Here is a 19452-nt window from a genome sequence, read left to right on the forward strand (position 1 = left end):
CTTATTTGCTCACAGTAATTTCCTGGGAAATACAAGATGAATGAATTGTGGTCTGCAGCCTACATATTTTTGTACACTCATACCATTCTGGAGGGGGAGCTGCAGACACTTGCTGATAGGTCTGTGTAAATGACCCAGCACCTTGATACTGTCGTGGCTTTTAATCCCCTGCTTGTACATCTAGCGACATGACAGAATGGCCATATCCTGCTGTGGTCATACCTCACAGCTGTACAGATTCACACAGGTTACCCAGAGGCGGGGCTCATATATCTGGCCAGTTCCCATTCACATTGTGGATTACAAGCAGGTTTGTAGCCACCCAGTCCTGAGTTTGCAGGCAGGGATAGTATGGGCACACATCAGAGTTTCAGACTTCACACACTCCATGGTGTCCATGCTTCTACCTTTTATTATATCCTCTTCCTAACATTATGCAAGTGATATCTGATAAGTATCCCTATAGTTATCCCTTCATCCCAGCAGTATTTAGGGGTTGGTCTACAGTTCATGCAGTAGGACATGGTAGGCATGCTACTGGGATTTGTCAACATGGCCTTGCATTTGTGTTCTGTGGACTGTGTTATGTTGTTATTTGGGACTCCATGAGATAACATACATTGGCAGTACAGGTGAGGCACAGGCCTTTGACAGAGGAATGTAGGGGATTTGGTAGTGATGCACACCATCTGTAGCAGGCCAGTGCATTCTATCACTCCTACAGTCCCAGGCTGAAAGACACTGGATTTTCCTGGGGTGACAGGGTAGGTGTGCAAGGTGTTAATGGCAATAGTTTCTGTCCTTAATAATCCATTGGTGTGGATGCTGGCAGGGTGCTGCTTACAGGTACGGACACACCTGCATGGGACGCCTCTTCAGCATGCTGCATTCTGTGGGCATTCCCATACAGAAGTGGGGGTCATACTGTGCTCATTCCCAACAGCAGGGATATGACCTGTGATGAAGCTGTGGCTGATGGTGGAGTGAGCTGAATGTATGTGTGCTATGAAAGCTTCTTGCAGCTGACTCACAGATATACCTGGGACATTCCCCTTATGCTGCCTTGTGCAGGGATATAGGCAGTCTCTCATTACTTGATAACTGGGACTTTTGTGGTCTGCCAGTGATTGGCCAGACAACATCAGTATTCCATACTACACAGACAACTAATGTGCTGCTAACCTGTATGTACAATTCCAAAGGTATGTCCATTTGACAGTTACATTTTATATACTCTGTCTAGGGTACTTCCACCTGTGTACTGTGTGTATGTCTGGGCTCACATTCATGCCATGTCTATCTTTTAGATGGTGACAGATATTACATCCAGATAATTAGTATGGATTACTGCTGGACTGGGTCTTGCTGAGACGCATTGTGTTTGGCACTGCAGTTGTCAGAACTTAGCCTTGTCATCAACAGTACTGGCCATAGGCCACCGGGATACAACCCTCCATGCCTACATGCTGACCACTTCCACACAATATACAACACACAACAACCTAACACACAGAGCCCTGCATATTGTACACATGCAACAATCTATCCTGCTAATCTGGCCAGCTCAGGTAATCTGTGCTCCACTGTTATTATACCCAGACATACATGTTACTACATTTCTACATAGGATTGTGTAGGAGGGTACACCTGACAACTGTAAACATTTGCTATGACTGTACTGGTGTTTCAGGTACTCTGTTGGCTTCCATTTCATTCTGTATTCTGACCTATTAGGTAGACTATAGGCATATCAGTGGAGTACAGATCTTAGGTTTTATTGGCCTACATTTCAGCTTCAGACTTCTTACTCTTCAGAAGTAACATCCAACTGCCTGACCTGTTGTAGTCTGTCTGTGTAGGTCTGGAGGGGGGCTGTTCTCTGTTGACATCAATCGGAGGCCTTAGCACAGCCTTTCTTGCGGTCATCTACACCTGTCCTGCTGGCTGAGACTATTGTTGGGTATATGAGCCTCACTGACATGCGTGTATGTGTCCTGTGGACACACATTTGGTCCACCACATGTTCTGTAGTGGGATTTGTCACCTTGTCTAGTACTGCCTACTATGTTGACAACAGTATTTGTTATGGATTTCATGCTGCACATATAGGTGTCTGCTATCTGCTGCCATCCCATTCAGCCACCCGATTCCCTTGCAAGCTCACATCCGTACCATAGAAACAAGTAGCAGAACATACTATTACATTCAGCAATTGATAGGGAGAGTGGCATACCTTGTGGCTGTGCCAGTATTGAGGATGGTGCTGGAGGGCTGACTATGTCAGATGCACATAGTACACTCCCTATATATGGCTAAGCACAGGTAGTGTCATGTTTGGCATTCATTTTACTGTATGTGCGAGTCAGAGAGAGGTGTCATTCCCTGGGTTCTTACCGTGCCAGTGTATATGCTATGTGTTGCCTCTTTGCCAAAGCCTGGGCATACTGGGCATGCCTCCTTCTGCCTACAGGGGCAGGCTCAGGTTGTTCTTCCTCCAAGTCAGTCTGTGCCTGTGCTGGCCTTGGAAATGGTGGGGGGGCCCTGCCCCATGGTGTTCCTGCTGCAGTTGATTCCGCAGGATCATATTGTGTAGCATGGCACTTACAATGAAAATTTGGATACATGTAGCTGGAGAGTACGGCAAGGCTCCACCGGATATGTCCAGGCACCAGAATCATGACTTGAGCATCCCAAACACATGATCTATTATGATTCTGGTTTGTGCGTCTGCCTTATTATGGAGTTCTTGTTCAGGTGTGTGTGCATTTCTGATGGGTGTCATCAGCCACAGCTCCAGTGCATAACCAGCATCCCCCACTAGGTGGCCTTATGGAATGTCCCCACTGGCAAATCTCTAGTACAGCTGCATCATATGCCAGATGTGGGAGTCGTGATAGCTTCCAGGGCTGCCAGCACACACATTCATTATAATGCAATGGGCATCACACATGCCCTGGCAGTTGATGGAGGGGAAGCCCTTATGGTTTATGTAGACCTTACCCTGCTCACTGGGTGGTGCTTTGATATGTATGTGTGTGCAGTCTATAGCACCCACTACCGCAGGGTATTCTGCTATTTGGTGGAAGAGCCGCATATTGTTGGTCAACGCCTCATGGGTGTTGTGGAGATATATGTGCTCACTGGCATCTGCTGACATGGCATCGAGGAATTGGTGGAGTACCCTGGATGCTGATGCCTGTGAGATCCCCATGATATCCCCAGTTGGCCTTTGGAAGGTACCTGTGGCTAGTATTTTTAAGCCTACACATACCTTGGTATCCACTGGGATGGGTTCCCCTCTGTTGGTTTTGTGTGTGAGGCATAGCTGGCACAACTCTACAATTTGCTGTAGAAGGTCCCTCTCCACCCTATAGCGCTCCACTATCTCCAGCTCATGTAGCCCCTGGTAGGTTACTCTGGGTCTGTACACTCTTCTCCTTCTCCTCACTGTGGGTTGGTCATCATCATTCTCATCATCACCACCCTCAGCTTCTTCCACATATTGATTTATGAGAGCAACAGCAGCCCCTATCATTTTGTTGGTTTTGTTAGGTAAAATTTCCCCATTTGTGTACACTGGTGATGTAGAGTTTGTGGGAAAAACCAGAGTGAAAGGTGTTTGCATACTTTATAGTAGTGCGCTGGACTAGGCTGGGCTGCTGCCTGTGTAATTGGCTGATTTTGATACACTTCACCTGCCAGCTATGATAGTTCTTCTTGATTACCTTCCTCCTGCTGTTTTCCCTTCCCATTGCCTTCCTGTTTAAGCCCCGAGGTGCGCTGCGCATACCCACTGCTCAAATGTGAATGGAGCTGCTATTTCCTATTTTCTTTTTTTTTTTTTAAACCCAGTGCGCGGCACGCACACCTGTTTAGGCAATGTAAATACTGCTAGGCAGCTTCAGATACGCACCCTTCCTTAACCTTGCTTAGTTAAGGGCAAACATGGGCCACTGTGCTCCAATAAGTTTACAGCAGTCATGACACTCCCTCTTATGAGGTCATCTACCTGTTAGACTTAGACCATGGTGTTATTGCACCTACACAGTTGGGTGCAAGCTAGCACTGAGGGGAAATCTGTGATTCAGTATCATTCCCCTCATTTGCATAGAACTGACTGCTAATGCATGGTTACAAAACCAACTCTCAGCCTTCCCCCTTAGCAACCACTATTCCATGGTCTTGTGTTATGCATGCCATTGACTATTATGGCAAAATGATGATTTTGGTTTAAAAGCTTATTTCCATCTTTTTTGTCTTATTTTCAGGCCAATCCAGTTTCCACACAGTTGCCCTATGCTTAAATGGCCGAAATCGGCCAAAACAAAAACGTTATTTTTTATAATTGTGAAACTAGTTTTCATGCCTATGGCAATATATTTGGCCATTGGCATGCCTAACCCTTATAATACATGCTTTTTTATAAGCTGTCATGCCTCCATTTTGTAGTTTACAGAAATGTATTCAGCTACTGGCTGAATACATTTCTGCAGTCTATACTATTCCTGCACAGATGCCTGCCTGCTTCCTGGATCACTAATTTACCTCATTTGCATGGTTTTCACCAGCAAATGAGGTAATTAGCATACAGTCGTTATGTCCGTGCAGGAATAGTGCAGGAGCGCTTGTGCATGCCCCAGGAGCTCATTCCTGGATTGCACGTCGGCCATATTGCCTGCAGCAGCTGTTGCACTATTACTGCACACTGTGCAGAGCATGCCGAATCCTGGGGATGATTACAAAACAGACATGGCTGTTATCATTTAAGATAAGGAACACAGGATCTGTGAAGCTTTACCTACCTGCATCAGACCAGACACAACAAGAAAGTGACACAGACAGAGAAGAGATGGCTGCATCTCAAAATAATGTTCATTTAATGAAAGTAATGAAATACAGAAGAACTTATGATGATGTTATACAAAATATACAAAAACTGTAATCACACTAGTAAAAGTCAAAGGGTACTGGCCAAAATGAGTGAAAATCATACCAACATTGAAGATGTGCTAAAACTATAGAAATTCCATAGAATTCACTAAAGACAAAATGCCATGTTACAGTTTTTACATGGGTGATATCTCCTTTATATGGCATTTCCTCTGTACAGCAGATGAGACACAATGTGTATTGAGTATGCCTTTTTGTTTGTTTTAGGGTTGTCTGATCCAAGCTATATTACAAATAATTTTCACTATGTCCTCCTTCATATTTATACCTTAAAAGCAAACATATTATTTGTAATTCTAGATAATATATAGTACATTCAGGGCTCTGATTATGCTTTGAAATAAGAAACAAATTTCCTTGTTTAATGAAGTATGCATGTAACAACCTCATTATAATAAGCTTGGTACAGCAAGATTCTTGTGTATGGACCTTAATTTTGCATAGCTAAGTCTACTACATACATGATTCTTACATATGAACCTTAATTTTATATAGCTAAATGTACTACCTGTGTGTCACCAAAGAACTGCTTCAGTATACAAGTGACAGCTTTAAAAGCTGTAACTTGCCTTTCACTGGCACACACACAAACAACCAAAATAAAGAACTTTTTTGCACCCACATGTCTTAAAAGCTATAAAATATCTCATACACTGACACAAACTTTTATTTATTTTTTCAGTAGGTAGTATTGAAGTGGTAACTAAAATTAACCATACATTATAAAATAAACCTAATGAATTTTTCTTCTTCTTTCAATTAACATATCTACATGGTATTTCCTATCTAAACTGTCTACACATATTACTCTCATAGCAGTTAATACCTATGCTATTAAATGCATCTTTTATGTACTATGCCATGATGTTACTCTGAATTCTATAGTACATATTAGAAAATATATTTTATTTTAAGGCTTTGCTATATTTCCTTGTATATAACTTAATGCTAACCAAATTTCTCAAACATATTGCTACTGCATTCTCAAAATACTGTACTTTTGCTTTGTAAATATTTCTGTTGTATATTTCTCTTTGTTTGTTTTTGTACTAAGTATCTCAAAATTTAATTGTTAGTTTTTTTTTCTTATTTTTACTAATTATTTTCCAGGAGCTTTTCTCCTCAGGTCTCCGCTGAAAAAGGGCTCTCTGGGCCCAGTCAGACTAACCCAGTTAAAAATGTAAAACTAAAATAAAAGATAAAATATAATGAACATGCTTCCTTTCAAATCCACTTATTATATGCCCTCAAAATGGATATCAAGAAAGTCACCTCTGGAACTTCATGATCTAGGTTAATACCTTGATATCCATTTCTCAAACATATAACAAACTGGTTATAATACGAGACCCAAGTATGCTAAAATTACATTTTGTTGTTACCACCCCAGTATACTTCTAACAGGAACAGGCTATTACATTTGTTATATTATTCAGATGTTTGCTTTTCATAGTGAGGCTAATGAACTTAAAAGACACACAGATCATAACTACTTCGAACAAATACATTTCTTAGTCATAAAAATAGATCATGCAATATAATAATACATGATAAAAACATGTTGCACTGTGCATAGCATCACTGAAACTAGAAATAAAAGATTAAAAGTAATGCAAAAAAGATCTATTGCGAAAAGCAAACAATATTCCACTTCATATCATTTTAGCTTAAATGTCATTCTTGCTTTGGTGATGAATGCTTTCCAGGTCATCTTATAGAAAGTTGTAAAACAAATTGGTATTGGTCCTCACTAACAACACATTTCACACAATTAATCCACTGTAATGCAGAGTTCATGAAACATATCATCTGAAGTACAAGTGCTTGATGTCAACCACATCCTAAGTTTTTTCATTGAAATATAGCCTTAATATGTCCAGAAACTGTCCTTGCAGAGCAACACCATAATTATGGCTTGACAATGTCTGGGAACAAGGAAGGAGTACTATCTGATAGATGTCACAGCAAATAGTACTGCATGTGAATAACACACAACAGTAGAGCAAATAAGATTTAATTTGTGATAAAAAAACCTGACATGCCAATGCCAACCACACTATCCCAGCATTAGGTCAATATATATGAATAACCATACTGGGCAGCAGCCTATAGGTCACTATATTATTAACTCCAATCATCTGTGATTAGTCTGATTACAGACAAAGTACAGAAGAAACAGTGAAGAGGGAACCAGCTATTTTGTATAGTAGAATACATTCCTGACTATTATCTAAGTGACCCTTGTTTGCTTGTGGGTCAGGAATTTGCTAGAGTTGGTTTGAGAAGAATTGGTACATCTGTATTGGGGTAAAGGGGTGAACTATGTCTGTCTTAATTCCATAGTCCTTGGTAGGAGGACAATGACACAAGGAATAGGGTAGTCAGAAAAGTGACGTTTGCAAATTAACTGTGTGGCACTGACTGAGGTGCTATTGATGCTGTGTGTAAAGTGGCCTTCTACCCACTGGATTAGTAGAGATATAGAGCATCAATTGTTAATGTATATTGTTAAGGAAACAAATGTGACAATGACAGATCTGGGAGAATAGTAATTCTTAGTGGAAATATTGGCAAGGATCTATGGGGTCTTTTGATCCCAAAGGATAGAGTTTCCTAGAAGTAAATGCCAAAAAGGAGGGGTCACAGTACGGATTGAAGTAAATGCCAAAAAGGAGGGGTCCCAGTACAGATTCCTGGAAGAATCCACTTGTTACCTTCATGTTTTCAGGAAAATGGACTTTCATTTTTAACAGTGGATTATGGCTTTCTTGCCCTGCATTACCCTCTGTGACTACGCCTGGCTTGGATACCTACACCTAAAATAAAATATAACAAACTCTACTGCCTCATCCCCTGTATGGGAATAGAACTAAGCTTCTCATAGAAGGAATTAAGAAAGTATGTACAACTGCTGCTAACCTTTGCATTACTATAGATATCTAAAGCCCTGCTAAGTGTTCAGTACGCTCCCTTGCCAGGAAATCCAGCAGCCAAACCCTTAACAACTCTGTACCTCCCATACTAGCCCTCTTCTAGCTCACTTATTTTTTTTAATAGTCCCTTTTTCTCCTCAACATAATCCAGTTTAGAGATCTGCCCCGGTGGAATCACAGGTGTACTTCAGCATTTGTCCATTAGGTGGCAACCTCTCCTCACTATTCTTGATTCCCCACATTTTTTAATTTACTTTGTAGTATACTATACAAGTTCTAACTTCACTAATTTTTTCTCTCTCCCTTTTTTAAACATTGTAGGCCAATCCATCCTACTTAATCCCCTGTCCCCTGTACTTACCTTCTGCATTCAACAGTCCACTGATAGGCTCTCGCTCTCATCCTGCCTTCCTTGGCTCTAAATCCTGCAATTATTCACGCTGCATTGCTCTGTACTCTCTCACTCTCCCTGGCATCTATTGCTTTAATTAGACTGCGATATCCCTGGCCTCCACTACCCTAATCATACTCACTATTCTCTCCTTCTTTCTGATCCTACCTATCTACCTACATACACAATCAGTATGTGTATGTCAACTCGCTACCTGCTATAGATCTTCCAGTCTGCAACTGCAAACACCTACCCTCGCTCCTCCCTCTTTCTACCTAACATCCTCCTTGAATTTATATAACCTCCCAGCCCCAGGGCGCCATCTTTAAAGTAACTCCGTCCTCGGCTGCTGTGTATCCTGGTGTTAGCGTCTGCAACTATAGTAAGGTGAATCTTGTTTGTTTAATAATGCACTGTATTATGTTTTAAAGTAAAAGGTGTTACAGCAAGGTAAATCCTGTTTGCTTACATATGTATGTCATTTTTTTAAAACAAAAATAAGAGGAAGGGAGATAGCAGCTTGATAATCAGTAATGTCTTTATACTGAATGGGTCTGATATACCTGCAGTGTGTTGGTTAAGCATTCAATGCAAACTCTAATTAACCACACACCTGTATTGTATGTATTTCTTGAGAGTGCTGATCAAATAGCAATAATGCCAACCCCTGTACGTGTATTGGTTAAGTGGTGAAACGCTAACTAACTACAAACCTGTATTTCAAATATTTATTGGGCGTGCTGGTCAAAAATACTTAATAGCGCTAACCCCTGCATGTGTGCTGGCTAAGCATTAAGCATATAGCACACACTCTAACCATAAACCTGTATCATATGTATGTAATATAAAAGAAAGAAAACAGCAATGTCTTCTATATTTATGTAAGTTATAGGATAATGTATGTTAAAGGATTATGTTGAGCCGGTCTAAAGGGAACACAGCTAAAGCCACTTAACTGTAGCTCGCTGAGTGTGCTGGGCAAATATAACTGAAAACGCCAACCTCTGCATGTGTTCTATAGGGATTAAAGGATATTGTTGAGCCAGCCTAAAGGGAACACAGCTAACGCCACTTAACTATAGCTCGCTGAGTGTGCTGGGCAAATATAACTCAAAACGCCAACCTCTGCAAGTGTTCTATAGGGATTTTTCAATTATTATCCTGCTCAAAATGCTTATCTAATGCTGTTCAAAGGAACACTTTACTGAAACAACACCTAGCCCATGTCGCAATGCCGATTTAGGTGAATAGACTTTTTTTTGTTCCCTTCTTGAATGTTTATTGTATAGCACATTGCTCTGAATCATTTGTGAGACTTAACGCTTATTTGATAAAGTGTATGCTATTGTTGTGAGCCAATGTGTTCCTATACTGCTTTCTAAAGTACAATTTAGTAGTATAGACTGTCTTTTTTTTTCTCATTTTTGAAAGTTTGCTGCATAGTATGCTTGCTCTGAACATTTGTGAGTTTTAACTCTTATTTGAAAAGTGTATGCCACTGTGAGCCAATGTGTTTCTGTACTGCTTACTAAAGTGCAATTTCTCTCTCTACATTCTCTCTTCTTATCCAGCTTTCTTGCCCTGCATTACCCTCTGTGACTACGCCTGGCTTGGATACCTACACCTAAAATAAAATATAACAAACTCTACTGCCTCATCCCCTGTATGGGAATAGAACTAAGCTTTTCATAGAAGGAATTAAGAAAGTATGTACAACTGCTGCTAACCTTTGCATTACTATAGATATCTAAAGCCATGCTAGGTGTTCAGTATGCTCCCTTGCCAGGAAATCCAGCAGCCAAACCCTTACAACTCTAGCTCCCATACTAGCCCTCTTCTAGCTCATTTATTTTTTTTAATAGTCCCTTTTTCTCCTCAACATAATCCAGTTTAAGGATCTGCCCCGGTGGAATTACAGGTGTACTTCAGCATTTGTCCACTAGGTGGCACCCTCTCCCCACTATTCTTGATTTCCCACATCTTTTAATTTACTTTGTAGTATACTATACAAGTTCTAACTAAACTATTTTTTCTCTCTCCCTTTTTTAAACATCATAGGCCACTCCATCCTACTTAATCCCCTGTCCCCTGCACTTACCTTCTGCATTCAACAGTCCACTGATAGGTTCTCGCTCTCATCCTGCCTTCCTTGGCTCTACCTGCTCTGTTTGCCCTACGGGCTCACTCTGCTCCCCTACCCTGCCCCCAATTCCCACCCGCCCCAGTACCTCTACATTTATACCTTCATAACCACACCCACTACACCACCTGGCCAATTACTCTCCATAACTCTTTCAATAGCCACTCACTTACCCCGCCCATACTAACTATCACTCACCCCCTCAGAAAACCCTACCTGGCCAATTAGTCTCCATTGCTCAGCCTACACCCACTACATAACCCCACCCATATCAACCCTTACTCTGTACTACACTCCCCACAATTAATTAGATGCATACCAACTCCCCAGTGTGTACAACCCTCCTGCTCCTAAAAATGTACCTAGCAACAACATAGCAACTCTTAACAGCCATTTTATATTCTTTTTCAACAGTCATCTTTTTAATGTTCCCAAAACCCATATCCTCCTCCACTCTACTACTACTTCTCCTCAATATATCCTATATTTGCTACCTCACCCAGCCCATATATATTAACCACTCACAATCCTTCCACATAACCATACATCTTGACTCACCTCCTCTAAAATCACACACCATAATATCTCCCCATCTTTATCCTATAAAAAACATCTACTCTTTTCTTATAAACTTATTACCCCTCATAAACATTCTACCACCACAGTAGCTAACAAATCCTTCATCAAAATAGTAAAGCCCAACCTATACTCTAAGCAGTCCAAATACCTCTCTAACCCAGTCCTATATCTAATGACCACACTATTACCAGGAGATATTCACCCTAACCCTGGCCCCTCCACCTCTCCCACTATAGACAAGTCTATATTATTCACCTCTCTAAACTCACAAAGCATAGTAAAGAAAATCCCAAACCTCCATGCCTGGCTTATACATAATAAACCTGACATCCTATCAATCTCTGAAACTTGGCTAAAACCCCACATAAAATACCATGAAATAACACCACCCAACTATTCAATCATCAGAAAAGATAGATCCCATAAAAAGGGGATGGAGTAGCTCTACTATACTCATCCTCCTTGTCAGTCACCCCTTATAACAAACTTATCCCCAACTTCAATAATGCTGAATTACTCCTAGCACTATTTCAAGTCAACAAATACAAGCACATATGTATAGCCTCCCTCTACATCCCCCCTGGAGACAATATTACTACACTCGAAAACATCCTCTTCTGGCTCTCCACCAACATTAGCAATGAAATAATAATCTTGGGTGACACAAATATCAATTGGTCCTCCATTCAGTCTCCCACTAACCTGCTTAATATCAACCTTTATAACTTCTCAAAGCTAATTAACTCCATTACCCAGCCCTCAAAAACCCTTTCCAATGGTAGCATTCTAGACTGGATTTTAGTCTCTCACCCTCATTATTTCTCTGATAGTGGTATACTTCCAGACCCCCTTAGTGATCACCTTCCCACCTTCACATATTGACTTCCTACACCTTTACAGAGAACACATAATTATATCACTACCCACAACCAAAAAAACTTTAACTCAATAGCTTTCACTGACTCCCTAAAAGTAGTCAACTGGAACACTCTAAAAACTCTACCTCTAGATAATGCTGTGGCCCACTTCAACTCAACCTTCTTAAACCTTCTAGATTACCATGCTCCTCTAAGATCTAAAAGAATAAAACTAAAAACCACCCCCTGGCTAACCAAAAACACACTAACAGCCATGTGACACAGAGATAAAGTCTGGGCACTCTACCAGAAAAATAGGTCTCCCCTCACCTATAATGAATGCAAAATGCTTAGAAACAAACTAAAAAAGCTTATTATCACTGATCAACAAAATTACTTCTCCATACTTCTAAATAATAATAAAACAAACCCTCAGAAATTCTGGAAAGGAATCTCTACCCTTATCAATCCCGGCAAAACAGTCAACCCCAGCCCAGACCCCAATGCTCCTGATATAGACATGGCTACACAATTTAACTCTTTTTTGATTAATTCTATTTCCAAACTAACCACTTCATTCTTTAACATCACCACACCCTCCACTTCACCCTCATCCTCCTCTACTAACACTCTTCCCTCCATTCCCACCACCACTCACACTTTCTCTCCATTATCACCACCCTCTAATACCCTCTCTCCCCTTTCCTCACCTTTCTCACTAAAACCTATACCCACAATAATTTATGATTCTGTATTTTAAAAAACCTTGCAACATTCTTAAATTGATTATAGCTTTAAGATTTAATTATGTTTTGTAGTCACATGGTTGGAGGAGAGTCCTATATTAACGGTTCCCTTCCAGTGTATAATCCATCTTGATAAAACTTGGTATTTGAGCCAAGCAAAAGCGCTTGATTTTAATTGTTTTTTTTGGATGTAATTCAAAGTTCTTTTTGGTCAAAGAAAGACCCGGCATGATTAAAAGTCATTTTATGCTTTATCCTATGGGTTGGTTCCTCTCACTGTGGATTTACTGCTTTGGTGCCTTCTATTCTAACTTTGTTTGTTACTATACCCACATCTACCATAAAAAAACTCCTTCAGAAACTGAAGCCATGCTCTAATGCCCCAGACAATATTCCTTCATACTTTCTTAGCATAGCTGCAGAAGCCATTGCCTACCCCATTAGTATTCTAATCAACCGCTCTATCCAAGAAAGCATAGTACCCCAAATTTGGAAAAAGGCTTTTATCATACCTTTACATAAAGGTGGCAATAATAACAATACTACAAACTTCCGTCCCATTGCTATCCTGTCTCCCATCTCTAAACTCCTAGAAAAGTGTATCCATCTACAACTCCTACCTTATCTCTTAGACAATCACCTGCTAACTCCAACTCAGCATTGTTTTAGACCCGGTCATAGCACTATGACAGCCCTCCTCTCCTTTTTAGAAACTATAAATAAAGCCCGGGACTCAGGTCATATTGTTTCTACCCTCCTACTCGACCTCTCAAAAGCCTTTGACACTATTTCTCACAAACTACTTCTAACTAAACTCTCTAAGCTTAACCTATCTCCTTCCTCACTGAACTGGTTCTCTAGTTACTTATCTAATAGATACCAAGCAGTAAAATGGAAAAAGGCCACCTCCTCATTCCTTAACACCCCAACTGGAGTTCCCCAAGGTTCCATACTGGGTCCTCTCCTATTTAATATATTCATAAACGACTTCCGCAATTCTATCCCTTTCTCTAATATCATCCAATATGCAGATGATTCAACTATTATCTGCTCTGCCACATCCATCTCAGTACTCCAAAAGCTCACACAAGATGCATTCTCAATCACAGAACAATGGATGAAAGAAAACCACCTAGCACTTAATGCCTCTAAAACCAAATTAATGGTATTTACTCCCTCTAAACTTATCTCTATCAATACAAACACTTTTTCAATCACTAGCCATAACAACACATCACTGGAATTGGTGCCAGAGGCTAAGTTATTTGGGGTTCAAATTGATAGTGAGCTTAAATTCAACTCCCACGTTCAACTAAATATCAAAAAAACTCATCAAAAACTAGGCATGCTCTACCGACAAAATCGTTACCTTACACCCTCCACTAAAATCACTCTCTCCACCTCATTCCTTATCCCCTCTCTTCTTTATGGAGCCCCACTCCTAACTAACCTACAATCTTCCCTTAAAACACAACTTTCCTCTTGCTATAACAAAATCACCAAGTTCGCTACCAGCCATAAGGCATCTACCCACCACTGTTCTTCTCTTCACAAACTAAAATGGCTAGAACTATCCAACCAACTCATCTATTCTCAACTTACTCTTGCACACAAGCTCATTCTCAAACCCTTTCTCTGTCCATCCCTTTCCTGTGCCTTTTAAATGCACCTTCCCAACAGAGTACTCAGATCTAATAACCAAAACCTAATAGAATTGCACAAACCAACTCGTCCCCAGGTAAAAATCGCCTATCCTATGGTCTAGCACGTCTCTGGAACTCCCTACCTCCATCCATTCGTAAACCACTTTCAACCATTTTATATTCAAAAAATCTCTTCACTCTCGTCTACTATCCCAGTGGGAATGCTCCTGCACCCATCCATCATATCTACTATCCCAGTGGGAATGCTCCTGCACCCATCCATCATAATCTACACTGGCTCTCTCTCTTTCCTCCTCCTTTCTAGGAACTTCCTTGTTTCTGCCTCTCCTAACTCACACATTCACCCCTTGTACTTACTAAGCTAATTATAACAAATGTATTATTTTGTTTCCTATTCACTAGCTTCCTAATATATAATGGCTTCTCAGTTTTTGTATTAAAATGCTTCCTTTTCTAGTCTGTATCATCTGTAATGTTCATCACCAGTATGTACTTCCTGAAATGTTATGCTCTAAACTGTATAATTTGTAAATATTGTATCTGATCTAAAACCTATTGTAACCTTGTTTCTGGAGCTTTTCTCCCCAGGACGCCATTGAAAACGGGTTCATCTTGGCCCAATGGACTATCTTGGTAAACCAACTGCAAATAAATAAATTAATCCACCAGCCACCAGGTAATGTATGAAGTAGCCCTTATTACTGATAAATGGAAATAAAGGGTCACTCATCTCTCATTTAAGAAGAGACTAATGTCTACATTATCAACCCTCATTGCCTGGAGATGGTGAGGATACAAATCACCCACGTGGCTGCTTAAATGCAGACCATCAAGATGGCTTTTGCCCCCATGCTGGGAATATCCATTAGAGGGGAATATATGGGCTTTAGTCTAACTGGCAGAAATTTGATGGTTGGTGAACACTGCAAAAAAATTATAAAGAAAAAAATGATAAGGGAAAGAACTAACCTGTCAAGCTGTTATCTACATAATGCATGAAAGGTATAACTGGATGACAAATTCATAGAACATCAGGGATAACCTGCTTAAATTGACTGACAATATTTTATACTAGTACATCATAGCATGTGGTGCATAAACTGGTGAACAGCACTTCTGCCCATGAGCAAAAATATTCGGCTTCTGCTCCTTTAGGGAAAAAAGTTGTAAAATATATATTTTCCTTGCACTGATGTCATTGAAAAAAACAGTGAATTGTAACCCTGGTGACATCAGCATAAGGAAAAACATGCATCGCATCCATAGACTTGAATAGGTACACCATCACACATACACAAAGGTGCCCTATTAAAGTCTTTGGGAGCAATGCATGTTAAACTAAGATGATACCAACATAGCATATAGTAAATCTATTTGGGCCATGGTTTGATAAAAAGTTTACAACAGCTTTTTATTAAAAAACAGCCTGAAAATGTAAGAACAGACAAATAGGAAAATACGTCACAGCACTTGACTCATCAAATGCTGCGATGTATATACAAATGTCGAGAAATCACTTTAAATAATTGCCAGCAGGTGAGAGTCAGGAGATCAACATTTAGGTAAAGCATAATCACATATTCGCTTTTGCACCTTAACATTAAATATGAGTGATTTACCAAGTTCAGGAAAGTTTTGTTTTAGTATGATATTTTTGTTGCTACACATTAATAAATGTTTCTGTACATAGCTTTACCTGTTTTATAAGCTGCATCATCACAGCTAACAGCTACTAATCTTTGTATTGCATGCTTTTTATACAATGTTTAACAAGCATTTTGTATAAGTAAAGCATATAATGTTCATAGGCAGAAAAACACACAAAAGGTTGACTACCAATATTTTTCCTTTGTATTTTCATTAAAGTCCTAACACCTGTAGTCCTTTGAATGTAAAGAAGCATGTGGTGCTGTCATTTCTTTTCACTAGTCTGTACTAAGCAACTATGTATTTAACTTCCCTTAGAAAGAAAAAAGTACTTTTCACAAATCAGCAGTCTGTCTTACTTCACAAAAAGCAAAGCCCCACAGAGTATGCGTCCATATAATTGTTTGACATTTGATGAGTTTTATCAGTTCCAGGTAGCAAACTGCTAAGACTATTACTTATAAATCCCCACCAAGTCACACTGAGAGGAATGGCAATGAAGGAATAGTGCTGCAGACCAGGGCAGCATTGTGTCTTGTTTGTGCAATTTAAACATAGCTACACTTCTAAGCCAAAACCTGTCGACTGCAGTGAGGCTTATATACTTAATACTGACCTAGGCCCGATTGATTTACTATAAAATTGAGTTAGAGCTGAAGAGCTCAGCAACTGCCAGGAAGTTCAAGACACGCTATACTGTACAATAAGGATTTGTAGAATAAAATCCCAGTAGTAAAGTAAAGTCAAATAAGACCTAGGTCATTTAAAAGAGTACACCTCCATTGAAAATCTAGAGGCAGTGTAAGAAGTTGAAAGTACTGAATCATTTACTTAGCTCCTTTTATTTACTTTTTGTGGCCAAATACTTTTAAAAGCAGCTGTTTCTGTGGCTCTATGGAGAAGATTAATGGCGATCCTTCCAGTATGGGGGAATAAACTTCTCTTGCCTACTTTATCCAACTTTTTAAAAATGAAGAGCTCTCACCCTGCCTTTACCTTACTTATTTGTGTTAAATCTTAGCATAAGTATATTAGTTACTGTCTATTACACTCATACTAAAACAGTTGATAGTTAACTCTTACTGCAACCTCTGCAGATAGTTTTGTCACATTCGCTCTTTGTGAAACTGAAAATCATCACATACCTCCTGAATCAGATTTTTGCTTTTAGGTATAGATTACCTTATCATCCATAGTCCCATACTTTATTTGCTTAATCCTTGTAATTTTATTTTGAAACTTAGATATGAAAGGTCAGACATTTACAAATGTGTTTGTGATGTGCTATTCCACATGATACAGAGAACATGATTATTGAAAAACATACATATTGACATCTGTTGAAGATAACAATGCAGAGTGCATTTTATTTGATCTTTATTTCTACATTTATTTCTTATTATTTAGATAGGCTGGTCTGCTGATCCTTTAAGCAACAGCTAGGAAAATACTGCTCTGATGTTTCATCATTTAAAATGATGTCTTTACAGAGACTTTAATGCATTTGTATTTTGTGGTGTGTGTGTGTGTGTGTGTGTGTGTGTGTGTGTGTGTGTGTGTGTGTGTGTGTGTGTGTGTGTGTGTGCATGTGCGCTTGTGCGTCTGTGTGCATTTGTCACTGCTCCTAGGTGTAAAACTTCATGTTTTAATAGACTGTTTCCACACTAGCTTGAAAACATGCAGCATAGTGAAAGGGTGAGAAAATCTATTAACCTCTCTTTCATGTGCAGTCAGATGAGTAAGTGGTAGAGTCTAGGAAATGGTTAAATGAATTACCTGCTACATTGTACAGTCTCTCTAAGCCTATTAATTTAATAGCTTTTTTGCTCTGCCTTTTGAGTTTGGTATGATTCTAACTGTTATAACTATTATACATTTCTTCTTGTTCCATGATCTTACAAAGTGGAGTATATAAACTTTTTGTTGTCCTAGTAATGTACATGCATTTTTTCCCATTAATCTTTATGCCTGAGTCAGACATATTTCCTCTAAACCCATCAGCCAGACTAATGTTTTTGCCGCTATGTACTGAGCCTTTATGCCATATGTGTTCAGAGAAATTCTTCAAAGAATATAAAAACACAATTTTATTACATGCTAATCATTGACTGGAAATGTTAATTTATGTTTTACAAACAAGTAACCAGTAAATATTGCATCACTTATTCATGGGTTCAGTGCATCTCTTGAACTAGCTGAGGCATCTGTAGAGAAAAGGAAGCATCTCTATCAATCGCCCTGATAATTTACAAGGTATTAAAATAATCTTGTTTTATTAGACTGCATCCTAGGTATGAGCAAGGTCTTTACCTGGATGTCAACATAATATGAAAATTTGGTTTGATAGATGTTGCATTCAGAAGGTTGAAGTTTAAAATCTATAGGCAAAAATGCAATACTAAAGTAGAAGAACAAAATCTCCTGTAGCACCATCATGTAAGATCATTTGGGACTGAGTCTGACAATACACCTGCATGGCTTTTGTAGTGTGTTATGTGTGTTATGCTTGTGCTGTACTGCTACAGTGGTACTAAGGTACCAGCTTGCAGCACAGACAGTGGTGTCAGGGGTGAAGCTGCATGTAGTTTTAACCAGGAAATATTACCAGCATCTAAATAGCACAGCAGAGTGATTCAGAGAATAGGTCTTCTGTGTTATTTGTAGTGGAAAGTAGAACATGTGCATGCCACCTTTTGACAGCATACACCAATTCAGTTAACAAAATGGATGTTACCAGAACCCTGGGTAAGTACTACAAAGGTGTATGTGTGTGTGTGTGTGTGTGTGTGTGTGTGTGTGTGTGTGTGTGTGTGTGTGTGTGTGTGTGTGTGTGTGTGAATATATATTTATTGGAAGTTGCCAGTACCACAGTGTTGCATGGGCTGGTAAGGGGAACACAGGCACTGTTTTGTCTAATAGTAAAGCAATGTCTTTCAACTTCTCCTGTTAGAGGTCACCACAGCAGATCATTGGTCCACAGATTGATTGGCAGTGGAATTTTTACACTGTTGAGTTGCAAGCCCAGCACCCAAACTTCACAGAAGGCGCACACACTTGCACCTACCCGCATGTCTTTAAAACTCACTCAACCACAGGGAGGACATGCAGACTCTGCACAGAAGGCACTTCAGCTGAGAATCAAACCAGAGAACCTCTTGCAGTGAGGCATTAATGTTAACCACTGCACCACTGCAGCCAACCATTTTGTCTAAGAGTGCAATATTTAATTAAAGACATGATAATGAGCTGCTGATGAGACATTGCTCAATGCATCTTTATCATGTTTCTGAATTGCAGATAATCATCGCATTTCTATTGGGTAGTATGGCATTGCCTAAATAGCACTGATGGCAAAGATCTTTCTGAGCCTTGGAGTATATAAATAGATTAGTAGAATAAGCATGACACTAGAGATGACATCTTAAAATTATGAAGCTGTAGTCAGTGAGCTAAGAATCTGTTTGACTATGAACTCATTCAATCCATGCGCTCAAAGAAAAGAAACAGCTCATCAAGGTAACAGCTACATGCAGAAAAGTTTTTTC

The sequence above is a fragment of the Protopterus annectens genome, chromosome 12.part0, assembly GCF_019279795.1.
Source record: "Protopterus annectens isolate FY-2018-M chromosome 12.part0, PAN1.0, whole genome shotgun sequence".
In the NCBI taxonomy this organism is placed as follows: Eukaryota; Metazoa; Chordata; order Ceratodontiformes; family Protopteridae; genus Protopterus; species Protopterus annectens.